Raw genomic sequence first — 19,970 nt, forward strand, 5'->3', positions numbered from 1 at the left:
ATCGAACCAGTGTCCCCTGTATTGTCAGGCGGATTCTTACCCACTGCGTCACCAGGGAAGTCCCTTAAGTGCTACAGACTATTAACTTTTAATGTAATCATTGATTTGGTTGGATATAGGTCTACCATTTTACTATTTGTTTTCTCTTTGTCCCCTCGTGTTTTTTTGTTTCTCTCTTCTTCTATCTTGTCTTCTTTTGGATTAATTAAATATTTCTTTAGAAGTCTACTTTATCTTTTAGCTTTTTTTTGATATGCTTCTTTGCATTTTTAAAGTGGTCACTGTACCCTCCTACACTGTTGGTGGGAATGTAAGTTGGTGCAGCTACTATGGAGAACAGTATGGAGGTTCCTTAAGAATACTAAAAACAGGGCTTCCCTGGTGGCGCAATGGTTGAGAGTCCGCCTGCCGATGCAGGGGACACGGGTTCGTGCCCCGGTCCGGGAGGATCCCCCATGCCGCGGAGCGGCTGGGTCCGTGAGCCATGGCTGCTGAGCCTGCATGTCCAGAGCCTGTGCTCCACAACGGGAAAGGCCACAACAGTGAGAGGCCCACGTACCACAAAAAAAAAAAAAAGAAAAAAAAATACTAAAAACAGAACTACCATATGATCCAGCAATCTCACTCCTGGGCATATATCCAGAGAAAACCATAATTTGAAAAGATACATGCACCCCAGTGTTCACTGTAGCACTATTCACTATAGCCAAGACATGGAAGCAACCTAAATGTCTATCAACATAGGTATGGATAAAGAAGATGTGGTACATATATAACAATGGAATATTACTCAGCTATAAAAAAGAATGCAATAATGCCATTTGTAGCAACGTGGATGGACCTAAAGGTTATCATACTAAGCGAAGTTAAGTCAGGCAGAGAAAGACAAATATCACATGATATCAGTTATATGTGGAATCTAAAAAAAATGATAAAAATGAACTTATTTACAAAATAGAAACAGACTACAGACTTCAAAAACAAACTTATGGTTACCAAAGGGGAAAGGTGGGGGGGGGGGAGGGATAAATTAGGAGTTTGGGATTTACATATACACACGACTATATATAAAAGAGATAATCAACAAGGACCTACTGTATAACACAGGGAACTGTACTCAATACTCTGTAATGGTCTATATGGGAAAAGATTCGGAAAAAGAATGGATATATGTACATGTATAACTGAATCACTTTGTTGTACACCTGAAACTAACACAACACTGTAAATCAACTGTACTCCAATATGAGATAAAAATTAAATTAAATAAAAAAATAAAGTGGTCACTGTAGAAATTAAAATATATATCCTTAACATTTAACAGTCTATTTAGAATTAATATTGTGCCACTTTATATTAAAATATGTATTATGTTACATTTTCATAAGTTGTAAACTTCACGATACAATGTTAAAAGTTTTGCTTTAAATATTCATAAGTATTTTAAAGAAATGAAGTATTTTCAAATGGTTTCTAATATTTATTCTTATATTTATTTGCCCTTCATTCTTCCTGGAGATCCAAGTTTCTATCAGATATCATTTCCTTTCACTCTGAGAAATGTCCCTTTAGCATTTCTTACATAGCAGATTTGCTGGCAATGAATTATCTTAGGTCTTGTTTATCCAAAGATATCTTTTTAAAATTGTAAATAGTTTCCTGTCCTGGACTATGCTGTCATGCCCTTCTTTACTCCCCGCAAACCTTCAGGAAAAGTCTGTTCCACAGAAAGGCTTGTTATTGGTACCTTGGAGAGGTGGGGAGAGAAGCTGTCTGCATGGGGCAAAGAGCATTGCCCAGAGAGGACTACAGCTGCACGGGCAAGAAGTCCTGCAGGGTTAGAGAGTCAGTGTAGCAGAAACTGGGAGTAGGAAAGGACAGAGACAGTGCAAACCATCCTCCTTTCCACTCGGGAGCATCCCAAGTTTTATACGATGATGCCCAAGTCTCTCATTTGGATGTTAGAAGAAAGGTAACCTCAGAAACGTGGAGCATTTGAGAACATTCAGAAGTTTAATTCAACTTGACAAGTGTTATTAAGCTTACAGTGTGTACCTTCGGGCCTCCATTAGGACTTTCAGAAGCTTACTTTGCATCCGGGGAATGTGAAGACTCAGCAGGAAGATTCCCTCCCGCATTGGTCTGTGGGGTCAGCTGACTCCATGACAACACCTGGGAAAGCTGCCCACCAGCCAGAGGCTGCCCCATGAACAGGTAAATGCGTCCAAATGGAAAGAGTTAAAAAAAGTTTCCTCTCACCATCAGTGATACCAGGGAAAGAAATGTTCCTGAGACACGTGTGGCTCAGCTCACCAAAGCCAGGCACACGTTGGGTGGGTGGTGTGCGAGCTTCTTTCCAGCTTTCCCTGGGAAAGGTCTTCAGGGCTAGGGCGAGGCAAGAGAGGCATTCGCCTCAAGTGCAGAATTTAAGGGGGTGCCAAAAAATTCAGCAATCAAGATAAATAATATTTTACTGCAATGTTTTCTTTTTAAAAAAAGAAATCTGTGATGAACAAAATATCAAAATTTTAAATAAGACAGAATCTGACTCTGCACTTGCAGAACTCACATCATTTGTCATCTCCTGATCCCGACCCTGCTGGGTCTTGCCTTTACTTATAATTTTAGCATTTTGTTCATCATGGATTCTTTGCATTAATTTTGATTTTTTAAAACTATTCCATTAAAATGGCATTTATCTTGATTGCTTTGGTTTTTGTCACGCCCTTAAATTCTGCACCTGCCTCACCCTCGTACCAGCCCTGAACATCAGTAAGAACCTCTTTAAAATCCTTCCTTCTAACACCCCCATCCCACCAAAAGAAAACCACCAGCATACCATGATGATAAGAAGGCATTTTTTTCATATATAAAAATAAAAGGTTTCCTGGTGACACCAATAACAGCCAAATGAGGAATCTGGGTAAGTTCTTGGCACAGTCGTTTAGCTGTTTTGTAAGTGGGAACTCTGAAAGACTTCTGGATCCCAGAGTAAAACTTCATTTTAAAATGATCCTACATTTTCTCATTTCAACATAAAAGACTAAGGGTTGAGGCTGAGAAATTAAAGAAATTTGAGTATATTTCATTACATTTCTTACAATGCACATTAATGTATTTGTTATGTATTCAAGGTTTCAGCTGGATAGAATAATTCAATCTCAGGTCAATACTTGGCAGTTGAGTACGGTCAGCATGGGTGCCATTCATAACATATTGAGGGACTTCCCTGGTGGCGCAGTGGTTAAGAATCTGCCTGCCAATGCAGGGGACACGGGTTTGAGCCCTGGTCTGGGAAGATCCCACATACTGAGGAGCAACTAAGCCCGTGAGCCACAACTACGGAGCCTGTGCTCTAGAGCCCACAAGCCACAACTACTGAGCCCACATGCTGCAACTACTGAAGCCCACACACCCTACAGCCTGCATGTCGCAACTACTGAAGCCTGAGTGCCTAGAGCCTGTGCTCCGCAACAAGAGAAGCCACCTCAATGAGAAGCCCGCGCACCACAACGAAGGGTAGCCCCCACTTGCCGCAACTAAGACCCAACGCAGCCAAAAATAAATAAATAAATTGGAAAAAAAAGAGATATTGAATCCCTTTTATTCAATGACATTACATGTGGGTATAGGCAACATGGAGTAACTGTAGAACCTGAGATTGAGAATCCCCACTATATTACCTGTATCAACTTGAGCAAGTCACTAAATGTCCTTAGGTCTTACTTTCCTCATCTGTAGAAGGCTGCTACAATTTACCTTAAATACCATATCACTTAAAAAAAAACAATAATACTTATCTATATGAGATGATGAATGTTAACTAAACTTACTGTGGTAATAATTTCACAATATGTGTAAGTCAAATCATTACACCGTGCACTTTAAACTTATACAGTGTTGTATGTCAATTATATGTCAATAAAACAGGAAAAACTTTTAATCTGAATGTTAATGATATCTAAATAAAAAAACCTCTACAAGAGTGTAAAAAAAACCCTATAATTTCCCTGTCCTTTATTTATGCTAAATAATTACAGGCCATCTTGATTATGCTTGATCTCTAAACTTATAAATGCTAATTTTGAAAAATAAAGAATTGTTTCTAAAAGAACATTTTGAAAAAGGACACAGGACCATTCTTCATCAGCTGGTAATGTTGCAATGAATATATTGTACAACTTTTTGTTTGAACATGTTTCAAATTCTCTTGGGTATATATCTAGGAGTGGAACTGCTGGATCATGTGCCTCTTTATAATTTTCAATGGAATAATGTATCAATCATGTATTCCTGCACAGGAAATAACTCCCAAAGCTTCATGATTAAAATAATAGTAACTTATCTCTCTCAGTTTCTGTGAGTCAGAAATTTGGGAGCACCTTGAACAGGAAGGTCTGCCTCCAGGTCTCTCATCAGGCTGCAATTAGATGATGGTCTACGTGGCAGTCATCTGAAGGCTTGGCTGGAGCTACAAGATCCATTTCTAAGATGACACTCATATAGCTGGCAAGTTAGTTGGTTGGGGACCTCAGTTCCCCTCTACATGGGCTTCCCCACTGGAATGCCTGAGCGTCCTCAAAGTAGCTGGCTTCCTCTAAAACAAACTAGCCAGGAGACCAAGATGGAGGCTGCATTATCTTTTACGACTTAGCCTCACATGTGTCACTTTCACCATATTCTACATAGGCCAGCCCTGATTCATGTGGGAGGGGACTAATTACACAAAAGGGGGGGATACCAGGGGAGGCAAGGTTGGAGCCATCTTGGAGGCTGGCTATTATGAAGAGGTTGACTTCAAAGCTCTATTCTCTGTTGTTCCTAAGGAGATGATCCAAATTTATAGACTCCAGGCAGGAGGTCAAAAGAATACATGTCAAAGTTTGTAGGATCCTAACATCACTGTGATTCACCCCCTCCATGTGATGAATTGAACCTGCAATGGAGCTTCCTGACTCTCCTGCAGGGGAATTTGAGGAGAGCCGCAGTGTACTTAGTGCCTAATAGAAATAAGATAAAGAACTCCAAGCCTGCTGCTGTCCTTGGGTTAATGCCCCAGGTATTCACCTCTGGAAGTGCCAACACTTTGTCTCTCTAGCAAAACCCTTCCTGGAATGTCGTTTGGGTTATTTAATCCAGAAGTCAAATCCACTTTCCCTCCTGGCAAATCAGCAAATACTTATTAGCATCTACTGTGTACCCAAGAGCAAACCCCAGGATCATTTGAGACCAGTGTAGATGGATAAGCCAAAAATGCCCAGGCGTGACCAAAATAGATTGTTGTCAGACCCACCTGTCTTGAGGCTTCAAAGGTAAGGAACTGAAAAGGTCTTTTCTTTTTTTCTTTTTGAGTTAGCATTTAGAGAAGTGACAGCCATGAGAATGCTTTTAGATTTAAATTCGTTTAGAAAACTTCTGAGGACATGAAAGACAAGAAAGATTGAGGAACAATTCTAGAGTAAAGACATTAAAGACACCTATCTATAAAATGTAATGCTTACCCTGGATGAGATCCTTGATAAAGGGAAAACAGCTATAAAATACATTATTGGAAACTGGTGAAACTGGAATACAAACTATAGAGTACATAATAGCATTGGATCACTGTTACCTTTTCTGAATTTGATACTTATATTGTGGTTATGTAATAAAATAATTTGTTCTTAGGAAACACAAACTGAAGTATTAAGGGGTAAGTGTGTCTACAACTTATTTTCAAGTTGTTCAGAAAAAAATTCTGTATATATACACACACATATATGTACACACATATACATGGAAAGAGATAGAATAAATGCAGCGAAATGTGAACAGGCTGAAGGATATATGGGAATTCTTTATATTATGTTTGCAGCTTTTCTATAAGTTTGAAATTATTTCAAAATAAAAAGTTTTTAAAAAGAAGGAAACTCCTGAGGGTCTTCTGTGAAGAACAGGATATACTGTGGTGTCATTGCTCCTTTGTGGAATATGGAACGGTAAATCATCGAGGTCAGGTGGGTGCCAATTCCCCACATGAACGAGCCAACACTGTGTCTAGGGTGCTGGAGGTGACAACTGTCTGACTGACATCTCCTGGCAGTTATTAGGAACCCCAGCATTACCAAAACTTTGCACGGTCCTTGTGACCCCACAGTCAGCCCCTGGAAGTGGAGGTCTCAGCTCACTCCACCCTTGACCTCTGGTCTGACAGCCATCTGTACAGCTCCTCCATTACATCCCAGTCTTGGAGAGTGGCACCACTTGGCCTCTTGCTCCCCAAGGTTGAGTGCATCCTTCTGCTGAGTTGAGCCCTGGGTTGGAAGGCAGAAACGTCTCCTGTTCCCTCTAGACCAGAGGCAGCCTCGCCAGAAAGCCATAGTGCAAAATCCCCCAAGTTTCCAAGAACATCTCAGAGCCAGAGAGTTAGCCAAGTGTCTTTGAGCTGGCCCAGCGTAAGAAATGCTCAGTCTCAGATGTCAGGGTGCACACCCTGATTCCTTTTCTACTAGGTGGGTAGGAGGCAGCTGGAGCTCCATTGACTTAGAAGAAACAGATGCAATCAAGGTCCAGAGGATGCCCAAGTTAAATGCATTGGCCCTTCGGCCTTGCAAACTCACTAAATCCGAATTCTACAAAATAGTTTCAATGCCAGCCAAGCCCAAGTATCACCATCTGCCTCCCAAAGCCAACCCACTGACTGCTGATTAGCAGTGAGAGGAAGTGGAAAGGCCATCAGCCCCAAGGGCTTCAAAGTGGAGGTCAGGGAGCTTCCTGACAAGACTCAATCACAGAACCCACGATGGGGGCAGGAGAAGAAGGTCTTTCTAGTTCTTATGAAAGTGGTTACTAGACTGTGATGGCCCCAGGCAAGCCCACAGCCCAGTGGCCACCTGCTGGGGACAAAGACCGTTTACCTCCGGCTTGAATTCTATGATGTGTGTGGGGATCAGCCTTCCTCTGTTCACCATTCTAGAGGATGTTCTCAGCCTTCCTGACTACCTGAGACCAGGCAAGTGAATCACAGCTCCAGCACACAAGTTGTCAAGAACAGCATACCTTTCCATAGTATGTACCAAGTGCCAGGCACCGTTCTAGTCGCTTTCCAGATAACAACTTGTATGACCTCCCAGTAACCCTCTGAGCATGGTACTCTTATTATCCCCATTTGGCAGTTGTGGACACTGAGGCACAGAGAGGTAAAGTAACATGTCCCAAGGCACTGACCTAGTAAATAACGAAGCCAAGATTTGAACCTTGATGTCTGGCTTGCATCTGTGCTTTTAACCACTTCCTTATGTGAGGCCTCCTGGCTTGTTCTACATGCTGCTTCTAAAGAACCCATAAATGAGGAAATAATCATATTTCAAAAATCAAATATAGATAGGAAGAGATGGATAAGGGGTCTGCCTGCAAAGCAGGTTGATAGATGACAGGAAAAAGCAGCCTCACCATCCCCTAGTACACTTATCAACTGTACCAGATCATCCATCTGCCAATTCATTACTCACTCACTCTCTCATACTGAGGATTCAGGGCCTACTAGGTGTTACAGTGGAAGGGAACAAGAGGAGCCCAATTTAGTTGATGAAATGAAACCTGGGCACACAAACAGTGAAATGATCAGAGAAGGAGGATTTTAGGCAGACTGAGTGGTGCTGACGTCAGGAGCAGCGTGGGATTGGGAAAGGAAATTTGGGCAAGTTGTACGAGTACAAGTCCAGGAAGTATACACCAATCACACCACCACCCCAGGTTGGGGGACCTTCTTTAGTCCGCCCATATCTGCCCACGCTCAGCAACCTTTTTTTTTTTTTTGGCCATGCCACACAGCATGCAGGATCTTTAGTTCCCCGACCAGGGATTGAACCCGTGCCCCCTGCAGTGGAAGCGTGGAGTCTCAACCACTGGACCTCCAGGGAAGTTCCCACACTCAGCATCCTTATTTTAGCATTTCCCACACTGAGGTGAAGTTTCCTATTTGTTTCTCTGCCTGCTATTAATTTCTGTATCCCCAGTGTTAGGCTTGGACTAGTCACTCAGTGTTTGTTGAATGACCTTCTGAACGAAAAAGGCACAAGGTCCCTGGACCTCACTTTGACTAGCAAGGTCCTCGATGATCCCTGGCCCTCTCCAGCCCCAAGAGCGCCTCATTCCACCCAAGGACTCCCTTCCTCTGCCCCTGTGCTTCTCCTAACGCCCTTCACACAGCCTTAGACACTGAGCTCATTTTTCCTCCTCCTTCCCAAACCCAGACTTTAAGATAATCTACCAAATCCCTGCAGTTCCCACAAAGTGTGCTCCATTGGTCCCACGGGAGGTGTGGTGGGGTGCCCCCGTGGTCAAGGACATCTCCCAGATTACAAGTCACATCTCCCAGATGTGACTCAGGATCACAGCACACTTTAGCATCTCCAAGAGGTTTCAAGAAGTCCTGGGAAGACAAAGGTTTGTACAGGAGCTGAAGGGATGGCTGAGATGGGGAAGAGACTTAATGCCCCCCATAATCCTCACAAGCACCAACCCCAGCTACTCATATCTAAATAAAGCCCCAGAGCTTGCTATGCAATTGCTATGGCTGTTTCCCATGCATTCAAATGACCATCCTTAGAGCATTCTCATATGGACATTCCAGAGCCACCACTGGAAACAGGCAACGTTTGTCTGTTTTTGGGTGGGGGGATCATTTCCCCAGTGACGCTCTTTCCTTTCTAACACTTCAGCATCCTGGTCCCTAGTTTCCTTTCCCTCAGCTTCCTGAAGGATCTGATGCCCTTATTTATACTGAATTGTACATGACTGATAAAACTAGAATATGTCACCATTGAAGGTTTATGCTCGGTTTGCTCCCTCATTCCCACCCCAGATCCATTTTCTATCTTTCTTAGTTCTGGGGAGGCTGACCGTTGGGGACCGCATTACCCAGGCCCCCTCACCCTGTGGCTTCTGGTTGGGTTGGCCAATGGGGCCACTGCCAGGAGATCTGAGGGCACGAAGAGAAGAACATGGAGATCTTTCATCCTTGGTGCAGCCTCACACCACTGGGCAGGGGCTGCGTCTCTACAGCCTTGTCCCCCTCAAGGTGGCTCTTCCACAGCTCAGCTCTCTCTTTGGTTCTGCCACTCTAGATGCTAACAGCTGTCTGCCGTCGCAAGTCCCAGGGTGCCTCGCCATCCCTGCTGGCTCTTTCCATCCTGCCCACTTCACTGTAAGTTGTCCTGCCATTAATTGCCTTATTTTATTTTTCAGTTAAACCCTTTCGAGTGTACTGTCTGTTCCCTGCTGGGACTCTAATACAGAGTGTTGCATTTTGATCAGGTACAAGGTCCTAATTTGCCTTAAGCCAAAGCAATGAAGTTCTAATCATAGAATCTGGGGCCAGAGGGAGTCCAGAGAGAGCAGGTATTTTTTGATGGCGGAAGTGCGCCACTGTATCTCAGTGCCTTGAAATCCAACTATATCAAGGTCCGGAAGCTGGCTTCAGAATAATTTTATTCTGTTCCACTGCCATGAAGTAAGAAGTTGCACATTCCAGACATGGTGCTCAGGCTTATGGGAACCAAGGACGATGGGGACCAGGCCCTGTGTCCCAGAGCCTCACACTCAGAGACACTCGAGCCAGGGCAGAATGAAAGCCCTGGAATGGAATTGAATGTGACAGGCAGCCAAGCAGGGCAAAGCTGGCTGAGATAAGGACCTAATCAGAGTTCAGACAGAGAACAGTAGTGGAACAGCAGATGGAGGCTTTGTTCCAACGCTGGGGACCTGGGAGGACCTCACAGGGTGGAGGAGGAGGTCACACAGGACCTTGGAGAACCGTGAAGCCGGCCAATCAGCTGCCTCAGCGCACAAGCCAGAGTGGGGCCCCTTTCTACAGCCTTCTGGGGGAAGCCTTCTTGGACGCCCAGGCAGTTTTATTTGCTCTGGATTCTAACCGCACATCTACTTTCCTCCTACGGCTCCCACTGATCGAGGTTTTACCCTGTGCGTGCACTGTGCTGGGGAGCTTTGAACGCATGAGCCCATTCCTCCAATCCCCTTTGCAGGGGGTGCTATTCATCCCATTTTATAGCTAAGGAAACCGAGGCTCAGTCTGAGGGACCAGCCCACGATTTTATGAACAAGCCCTGGAGGAAACAGGATTTGAATCCAGGCTGCCTGGCCCAGAAATGCACACTCTCAATCACTTTATTTTATCTGCATTGATTTCTAACTTGAGGCAGGGGTGGTACTGAGCATTTTGTATCGTTATCTCATTTGCTCCTCACAGCGCCCCCATGAGGTAGGTCCGAGTATCACCCCCCACTTTACAGAAGAAGAAACTGGCCACCAAGAGGGTCCTTTCAAGGTCATGGTGGAGTCAAGGTTTGAACCCAAGAGACCAACTAGGAATTCATGCCTCCAGCCACTACCTTCTTTGAGAGCAGGGCCTAGATTATTAACATTTTAATACACCTTATTTTGTAGAATGGTTTTAGATATACAGAAAAATTATGAAGATAATACAGAGGGTTTCCTAATTGTTCTTGCTAGGACTTCCAATACTATGCTGAATAACAGTTGCAAAAGTGGGCATCCTTGTCTTGCTCCTGACCTTAGAGGAAAAACTTTCAGCTTTTCACCACTGAGTATGATGTTAGTGGTGGGCTTGTCATACATGGCTTTATCATGTTGAGGTACTTTCCTCTATAACCACTTTGTTGAGAGTTTTCTTCATAAACGGATGTTGAATTTGTCAAATGTTTCTTCTGCATCTGTTGAGATGATCATATGGCTTTTATCTTTCATTTTGCATCCCTGGAATAAATGCCACTTGATCGTGGTGTACAGTCCTTTTAATGTATTGTTGAACTCGGCTTGCTAATATTTTGTTGAGGATTTTTCCATCTATGTTCATCAGGGATATTGGTTTATACTACAATTACCAACATTCTGCCGCTCTTGCTTCATTTATTCCTCTACCCACTTCCCACTCCTACTCTCTTCACTGCTTTTCTCTTACAGCCTCCAACCCCTGCCTTTTTTTCCAGGGAGAAGTCACACATATTACAATATGTAAATCTTAGGCTACACAGTTTTAACAAGTGGGCACAGCTGCATAACACACACCCCTTTCATGATAGGAAGCATGTCCATTCCCACTATTTTTTTTAAGTTTATTTATTTATTTTTGGCTGCGTTGGGTCTTCGTTGCTGCGCGCAGGCTTTCTTTAGTTGCAGCGAGCAGGGGCTACACTTCGTTGTGGTGTGCGGGCTTCTCATTGTGGTGGCTTCCCTTGTCGTGGAGCACGGGCTCTAGGCACGTGGGCTTCAGCAGTTGTGGTGCACGGGTTTAGTTCCTCTGAGGCATGTGGGATCTTCCCAGACCAGGGCTCGAACCCGTGTCCCCTGCATTGGCAGGTGGATTCTTAACCACTGAGCCACCAGGGGTGTTCCACCCTAACTATTTTCTGTCCTATTTTCTAGGACCATCCAACCCCCCAATCCAGGGATAACCACTGTCCTGATTTTTTCACCTTAGGTTAATTTTGCTTGCTCTGAAACTTCATGTAAATGGATTCCTATAGTTTGCACTCTTTATTTCTTTTTTCTTTTCTGGCTTCTTTCACTGTATATAGTGTCTCTGAGGTTCACCCACGTTGTTGTGTGTGTCAGTACTGTATCCCTTTCTATTGCCGAGTGGCACTGCATTGAATGCATTTGCTGCAACTTGTTTATCTGTTTTCCTGTTGATGGGCATTTGGACTGTTACCAGTTTGAGCTGCTGTGAATAAAGCTGCTGTGAACATTTTTGTCCAAGTCATTTTGGGGTGTATGTTCTCATTTCTCTTGGATAAACACCTCTTTGTATGTTTCTGTATCCATCAATGCTGACGACCTAGTCAGTACTCAGAAAAAGTGTGGTAAAATGAACTCAGTTGTGGGACTAAGAGCTGCAAGGTGGCAATTCTCAACCATTTCATATAGTAAAGTGCATTTCATATAGTAAAGTTCCAAAGCTGAGGGTGAATGCCAACAGCAAAGGCTGGATAAAAAGAAAGGACATCTGAGGTAGGGACTGAGTGATTCACTCAAGAATTTTGAAAAAGAACAGCCTTTGAAGAAGAGCCAAAACGTAGAGACAACCAGGAGACTTCCTCCTGCAGGGGACGGAGACTTCTCTCTGACATGCTGGCTGGACTGGAGTCCTGCAGGGTGTCTCTGCTGGGGTCAAAATGGTGCACTTGGAGCAAAATCACGACGCCCAGAGTTTGTTACTGAGATTCTTCACAATGTTTCATATCTTGCTGAAGAGCGTTGACACCCTTTGTTTTGTCCTCCCTAAATCCACTGCTGAACTGCCACACTGAGAGACTTTGTCCTGCCAGGGACAGTCCAGAGCAGGAGACCATCCAGCAATCTTTTCTCCTTGGCACTGGGAGATGTTTGTGTGTAGCTGGGAAATCTGGGCTCCTGTCATTAATTAGCCGTGTGCGCCTTTGTCTCCAAAGTTCCTTCCAGCTCTGAAATATTACAACCTGGCAACTATACTTCTTTTGTCAATACATATTTCTTCTTATTACAAAGGTATATGAATTTACCATAGATAGTTAGAAAATATAAGTAACAGAACCGAATAAAATATAAAATCACTCACCATTTCACCACTCAGTACTAACTCTTATTAACCTTCGCTCATTCATTAACACATATTCATTGAGTGCCTACTGTGTGCTGAGCAGTTTGAAGTGTGTCTTTCTAGACAGTTTATATTTTAATGAAATCCTCCTGCTTTGTAACCTGCCTTTCACTTCATAGACAGTGGTGAACATAGTCTCACGTCAGTAAATATTTCTACAACGTTCCAGTTTTTCATGTTAATAAACACTCTCGGAGCTAGATTTTGAGAACTGTTACTTTAAGACAATTCCCACAAGCAGAACTCCCAGGTTAATTAGTAATCACACTTATGAGGCTTCTGGCAGGTGATGCCAAAATAGCCTGCCTCCCAAGCCTCTCTTTACATCCATCCACTCAGACATATGCACTAAAAAGGGTCCAGAACTGCGCTGCCCATTACAGTGGGCACTAGACATACAAGGCTGTGTATATTTAAGTTAAAATTAATTAAAATAAACAATTCAGGTCCTCAGTTGCACTAGCCACATTTCAAGCACTCCATAGCATATGTAGCTAGTGGTTACTGTAATAACACAGAAAACGTTTCCATTATTGCAGAAAGTTCTACTGGACATCACTGGTCCAGATGTGATGTTTTATTGATGTTAATTATTGTTATTTTGGGGTAGAGCAATTTGGGGTGATTTTCCTTTTTATTGCATTTCTTGACCCCTTTATTTTATTTATTTATTTATTTGGCCATGCTGCATCGCTTGTGGGATCTTAGTTCCCTGACGAGGGATTGAACCCAGGCCCCAGCAGTGAAAGCGCCAAGCCCTAACCACTGGACTACCAGGGGACTCCCTCTTGGTCCCTTTATAATGAGCATTTATCAATTATTGTTTTACATATATCATGTTTAAAAGCTTTCTCCTCTTTGGAAAGGTGTACCTCGTGCCCACTGGCCCCCTGTAGGTATGTCTGATTACGGGAAAACTTCAGAGCCCTTATGTCTGGTCATTGGGTTTGAATTCTAATTTCCAAATTAGAGCTCCAAAAAAGTTGAACTAAGAATCTCTATTCAAATTTACTTACATATGCATAAAGAAATTCTGGAAGGATACAAAAAAAAATTAAGAACATTACTTACCTAAGGCATGCGAAGTGGGTGTCTTTGCAGATAAGGACAAGAATGGGAAGGAGATTTTCCATGTGAATGTATCACCTATTTAAAAACAGATTAAAAATAACTTTAAAATATATCTCATTAGGGCCTCCCTGGTGGCGCAGTGGTTGAGAGTCCGCCTGCCGATGCAGGGGATACGGGTTCGTGCCCCGGTCTGGGAGGATCCCATATGCCGCGGAGCGGCTGGGCCCGTGAGCCATGGCTGCTGAGCCTGCGCATCCGGAGCCTGTGCTCCGCAACGGGAGAGGCCACAACAGTGAGAGGCCCGCGTACCACAAAAAAAAAAAAAAAAAATATATATATATATATATATATATCTCATTAAATTACACAAATAGCATATGATTGTAAAAAAAAAATTAATAGTAGACAGTAAAATTCCTTTTCCCGAAGGTTATTAACAGCAGGTTTGTGAGAATCCTTTCAGACTTGGGTCCGTTATGAACAATCACACATAATATCTTTTTTGTATGAACAGGATCATGGGCACTTATGCTCTGCAGCGTGCTTCACACATCTCTAAAATGTTATTCTGTCAGTGTGCTTTCATTCCTTAGGCATCACCAGAGTCCTACCTCCCTTCCTGTTGATGACAGCTGGAAAAAGTGGGGTTTTAAAGCTCCAGGACTTTTTTCTCTTATGTCTCCAGGTGGCCCTTGATAACACCTCCACGTCTCCTTTGAAAGCCCGTGTGTCAGACCCGTTTCCAGATGACGGCAGAGCTGGCATCAGTCGGTCCAGGTCAGTCCCATCCTCACGGACGTTGCAGCTTCAGTTCCCTTACTTCTCACCCTCTCCCTTCCTCAGGTGTCTCCTTGTCTGCACCGTTCCCAGGCAGCAGGGCGTGAAGGGAGTAAGAGCATTTCCAGGTGGAGCCTCGGGGCAGGGAAGAGGCAGGGACATGGGGCACGAGTCACCTCCAGGTCCCCTTCTTCTTCTCCACGCAGCCAGTAACAGTCCCCTTGCTTCCTCCTCTTTTTTTTTTTTTCCTTTATTTGTTTGGCTGCGTTGGGTCTTAGTTGCAGCACACGGGGTGTTTTGTTGCAGCACGGGCTCTTTGTTTTGGTGCGCGGGCTTCTCTCTAGCTGTGGCCTGCAGGTTTTCTCTCTCTCGTTGTGGTACGCAGGCTCCAGGGCACGTGGGCTCTGTAGTTTGCCGCACGCAGCTTCTCTAGTTGAGGTGTGCATGCTCAGTAGTTGTGCTGCGCGGGCTTAGTTGCCCTGCAGCGTGTGGGCTCTTAGTTACCTGACCAGGGATAGAACCCATGTCCCCTGCATTGGAAGGCAGATTCTTTACCGCTGGGCCACCAGAGAAGTCCCCTTGCTTCCTCCTCTTGTGCACCCCCAGTTCCAAATCCACTTGCAGCCCCTACAGTGCTGGACACATTCCTGAACCTTACTTGCATCTTTTTTTGCAATTCTGTGATGGGTTTCCTACATTGACCTTGGAGAGTCCGTTCCACACTCTTCCTTGGGTGCACCCTTGTCCATATCTCCCACAGGAGGGGAATAAGTAAGGGGCATTTCCAGAGGACTGGGTGGGCCTGGAGTAAGTGTGGAAAAAAGTGGAGATGAAGGGTATGAGTCACCAACAGGAGTCACTGGTGCTCTTGGAAGTCGCCCAATACCTGGACCTAAGAGAGAAATCCCAGTTCTGGGGCGGGTGTGTGTGTGTGTGAGCGTGCCCCTTCCCCCAGAGGCCCAGCAACTGGCTCAGCTTCAAAGACTCTGATCCTGGCCTCACAGGACTGGAACCAGCAAATCCACAGAGACATAAAGTAGACTAATTGTTGCCAGGGGCTAGGGTTGGGGGGATGGGAAATGCCTGTCAATGGGTACAGGGTTACTTTTTGGAGTGATGAAATGCTCTGGCTAGTGATGATGGTTGCTCTGTGAACATATTAATAATCACTGAATTGTACACTTTAAAAGGTTGAATTTTATGGAATGTGAATTGTGTCTCAATATGAAAAGTAATTTAGAGGGTTGCAAATCCACTAAGATATAATTTACATGCACTAAAATGCAAACTCCCATCTTAATGTAGAGTTCAATGATTTTTGACAAGAACCCCCATGCTGCCACCACCACTCTAATCAAAATACAGAACATGTCCATCACCCCAAAAGTTCCCCTGTGCCCCTTCAGCATTTTTTTTCAACAACACTGAATAGAGTAGAAACTATCAGAATTCATCACACATAGGGTACTAGTTCATAAAATTTACATTGTAGTTATATTTAAAGATATACACACACACATTATAGGGTTGTGATATGAGTCACAGTCAAAAGGACTGAAAGTTCCTATTGAAACATGCACCATGGAAGGCGTAAGGGGGTCATGGCAGAAATGTTATGCACTTGCTCTGAGGGTTGCTATGCGGCTGGGCTGTCTGCTCAGCACTTACATTCATCATCTCATTCAAGCCTTACAGCCACTTTCTATGATGTGCCTCATCACCTCATTCTGAAGATGAGGAAACCAAGGCTTCATGATCTCTGCTGGAAGCCAGATCTGATTTCAAAACTTACTGCCCATAATGCCTCAGTTTTCTTTTTATGGGTTTATAATTCCAGCTGAAATGTCAAATCCTGGAGGATGAAGACAGTATCTGTCAACCTCAGATACTGTCATTCAAGAACAGCAAAACAATAAGAAGATGAAGAGAAAAAAAAGAGGACACAGTCCTCCCTGCATGGAGCTTGCAGTTGAGTCACAGGTGTGCACACCCACCAGAGAGCTTGAAGCACCAAAGACAGGAACACAGTGTCATGTTTCTCTTTGTAACCCTGCGTGTAACCCTGGGTGTGATGGGCTGGCTTTTTCTGTGTCCAGTTGCTGGGAATGTTGCCCCAGCCTTTCTCTGAGACACTCCTGGGCAGTCAGACCAGGTGGACCCTGCAAGGCCCATTCCCTTCTGGGTTGCTCTGGGAAGGCTCAAGACCTGAAGGAGTCCTCGTGACACAAAGAGTCCTGAGGCTGCAAGGACCCCAGACCAGGGGTCTTGCTGGAAACACTGGAGCCCTCCAGAGCCCTCCTACCAAGCACTGGCCGCAGAGCAGCAGGGGGAGGATTACAGCACATAATTCAACATTAGGGTTTTTGTCCCTGAATTGCACCTCCATGATACACTGGTAGCCACCATCAGTCTCTCATTTCAAGAAAGTCAAGCCAGATGGCATATATCCTACCTTCCAGTTAGCCCTAATTGATTTCACCCTTATTGATTTGTTGCTAGTTAATGAGCCTGTTTATCTCAAGACCCAAATCCTTCTTTCCCCCTTAGATTCTCTGGCATCATTAAATCTTTTAAACATTAGGAAATGTCTTTATTATTTTTAGGGAACGTCTTTAAATGCTAGTCTTGGATATCACTGTATTCAGCACACTGCATATTCTAGAAAAGTCAGGGGACCCCCAACAGAGACCAGTTTTCATCCAAGGAGTAGCTAAAACCCTGGAGTCTCGAGGTTACTAGGGCCTTCTCAGTGTGTTCACCTGGGATGGTGTGGAAAGACTTGGAATCACACAGACCTGGATTTGGATCCCAACTCTGTCACTTGTTAGCTGTGACCTTGTGCAATATACCTAACCTCTCCGAACATCAGTTTCCTCATCTCAAAAACAAAACAAAACAAAAAACCCCAGGAGCCTTGTAGGGTTACTGTGGGATTAGATGAGATCAAGGTATGCAGTAGGCACCTAATACATACCAGCTCTCCTCCCCACCTCCTGCCTGCCAAGGAGATTAACATTCTGCAAAGACAAAAACAGCCAAGCAACTTTCTGTAAAGGAGGATTTATATCTTCGTTCTTGTTTTTCCTGAAAGGGCACGAACAGGAAATCTTGCACTGGTAAGAACACCCTAACTCTGGTGCTTCCGCGCAGTAAAGTAAGGTTCCCACGGGGTCTTAACCGCTGTGCATTGTCATATATTATGTGATATGAACCAAGGGTGTTCACTGGAAAACGGTTGTCTTGCCATCTGTACGGCCACCAAGAGGTCCGAGCCGCCATCTCCCACTCACCTGGATCATTCGTCAGCCTCGTACTGCTCCCCCTTCCGCTCTTGCTCTCCCAGAAGACACTTCTTTCCACGGAGGCCGGTTCTCAAAAATGCAAATCCAATCCCATCAGACGCCTGCTCCACACTCTCCGTTGTCTTTCCTCCAAAGCCCGACGCCGTCCATCCGCGCTGCCTACCTCTTCCGTCCCAGCCCCGACCTCCCCTCTCCCGGAAGCTGCACCAGCCACACGTGTTTTCCATGTCCTCAATCAGCCCAACCGGTTCCAGCCTCAGGGCTTTTGCAGCTGCTCCCTCCACCTGGAGCTCTCCTCCTCCTCCCAATGGATGCTTCGTTTTCAATACGCAGGTTTCAGCTCCAAGGCACCTTCTCAGAGAGATCTTCTTTGATCATGTCCCCACCACCATCACATCCATCACTTCACCCTATTTTATTTTCATCCTTGCGCTTGCTGCAAACTAAAATTCTCTGGTACCTTGTCTGACTCACCGTGCACCCTGGTGCCTAGAACAGTGCCGGGCACAGGACAGGGATGTAGTTCGTGCCTGTTAAATAAATTAACCCAGGGAATTCCCTGGTGGTCCAGTGGTTATGACTCCAAGCTCTCACTGCTGAGGGCCGGGGTTCAATCCCTGGTCAGGGAACTAAGATCCCACAAGCCACGCGGTGAGGCCAAAAAAAAATTGTCTTGCCATTTACAGTATAAATCAATGATCTTCAGGATGGTCTCTCCTCATATTAGAGCTTCTAGTGTGTAAGTGTCTAGACAGTCTTTTATTTTTGGCATTTTTGGCAAAGTGACTTGCTTCTGGAATTTAACAAAACCAGACAACGCCTGTCTCCCTAGTCTCATCCAAAGCTGTGCCACCTCTTCTAGAATCTGCTGAGACTCTGGCTGCCCGGCTCCTCCATAATAAACAGGCACGGATGAGACAGAGATTTTACAAATCCCACTGGAATATTCTGCTGTCTGAAAAATTGGAGCACCAGTGGACTGGAGACTTGAAACTGGAGACAACCCAAATCTAGCCAGAGTCCCTGCTCCTCAGTGGGCTGGATACATGGGATTAATTCAGGCAGGAGCCAGGCAAGAAATGCTGGCCCCTGAGGACAGCTAAGAGAGGGAATTTTAAGATCCAGATGGAAAAGAAAGCTGGGGCAGGGGGTGAGGGGTCGTGGGGTAGGGAGGACCTACCCCTCCGCAACCCAGGGGTTCTGAACCTGCTAGGACTGATATTAAATATTAAATTGGGGGTATTTATGTGCATGAGTATGTATGTACTTTTTGGGAAGAGGGTCCATAGTTCTTACCAGAGTTGCAATAGGGTCTATGCCCTGAAAGGTTAAGAACCATGGATCTGGAAGGCATGCAATTAGGTTAGCGAATCATCATCCTAAACATGACCTGAGCCGAGACAATCACGAGAAAGGAAAAGTGCTTTGTGCTCCAAAGAAAACAAAAGCTATTTCCAACAGGAATTGGCTGTCACATTCTCTGCACTTGGAAAAAAAATTAACAGAGCATCCGCCCAGCCTGTCCAAGGCCCATCCCTAAGCCCAGGTCTCCGGGGAAGGCTTCGAGCCTTTGTTTTCCAGTCTGTGGGCAACTGGCTGGGCAGAGAGCCAGAGGGGAGAGACCTTTATGGAAGAAAATACAGAAGCGTGCCATGTTGTGTGGGCTAGAAGCACCCGAAGGTGCTGCAAGTGATGACTGCTACCGCAGGACCCACTAGGTGAGAAAGAATGTGCTAGTTGAGATTCAGTTCTCTCCTGACCCTTTGACTTGGCTCCAGCCACGATGTTGGGCCTGCTTTTTCCTCTGGGTGCCCTGGGCACCACAGTATTCATCACAGGCCTCAGTGCCTTTCTAAGTAGATTTTGGACTCTTTAGGGGTGGCAAGCCCACTTTTCTCCCTATGGCCACCCCAGCTATCAGACTGGAGCTCCTGCCTATTTAAGGCTATGTGCCACATCTGGTGTTCAGAAGGGACACTCCCTTCCCCTGCCCTTCTTGCCTTTGTAAGGGGAGGACCTGGGACGTGGCAGAAGGCCCAAAAAACGCTGGAAGGAGCCCCACAAGCAGGCGGGCGGGCCGGGAGCCAGAGCGCTGTGCCAGCACTTGGTGTAACCTCCAGGGAGGGTGCAGTCCACGCACGTCCTGGCTTCTGAGAGGCAGG

General features: G+C 44.9%; 1 long non-coding RNA gene across 1 annotated transcript in view; it reads right to left on the reverse strand.

Moving 5' to 3' along the window:
- The window catches only part of LOC307065942, a 58,130-nt gene extending 40,130 nt beyond the window's left edge, over positions 1–18,000 (reverse strand). The window contains exons 1-2 of the long non-coding RNA XR_013811355.1: positions 17,797–18,000; positions 13,730–13,804 (exon numbers count right to left, since the gene is read on the reverse strand). This is a non-coding gene — a long non-coding RNA (uncharacterized lncRNA). The remainder of the gene's footprint in view (positions 1–13,729; positions 13,805–17,796) is intronic.
- Between the last annotated feature and the right edge of the window lie 1,970 nt (positions 18,001–19,970).

The sequence above is a fragment of the Hyperoodon ampullatus genome, assembly GCF_949752795.1.
Source record: "Hyperoodon ampullatus genome assembly, chromosome: 18".
Taxonomy (NCBI): Eukaryota; Metazoa; Chordata; class Mammalia; order Artiodactyla; family Ziphiidae; genus Hyperoodon; species Hyperoodon ampullatus.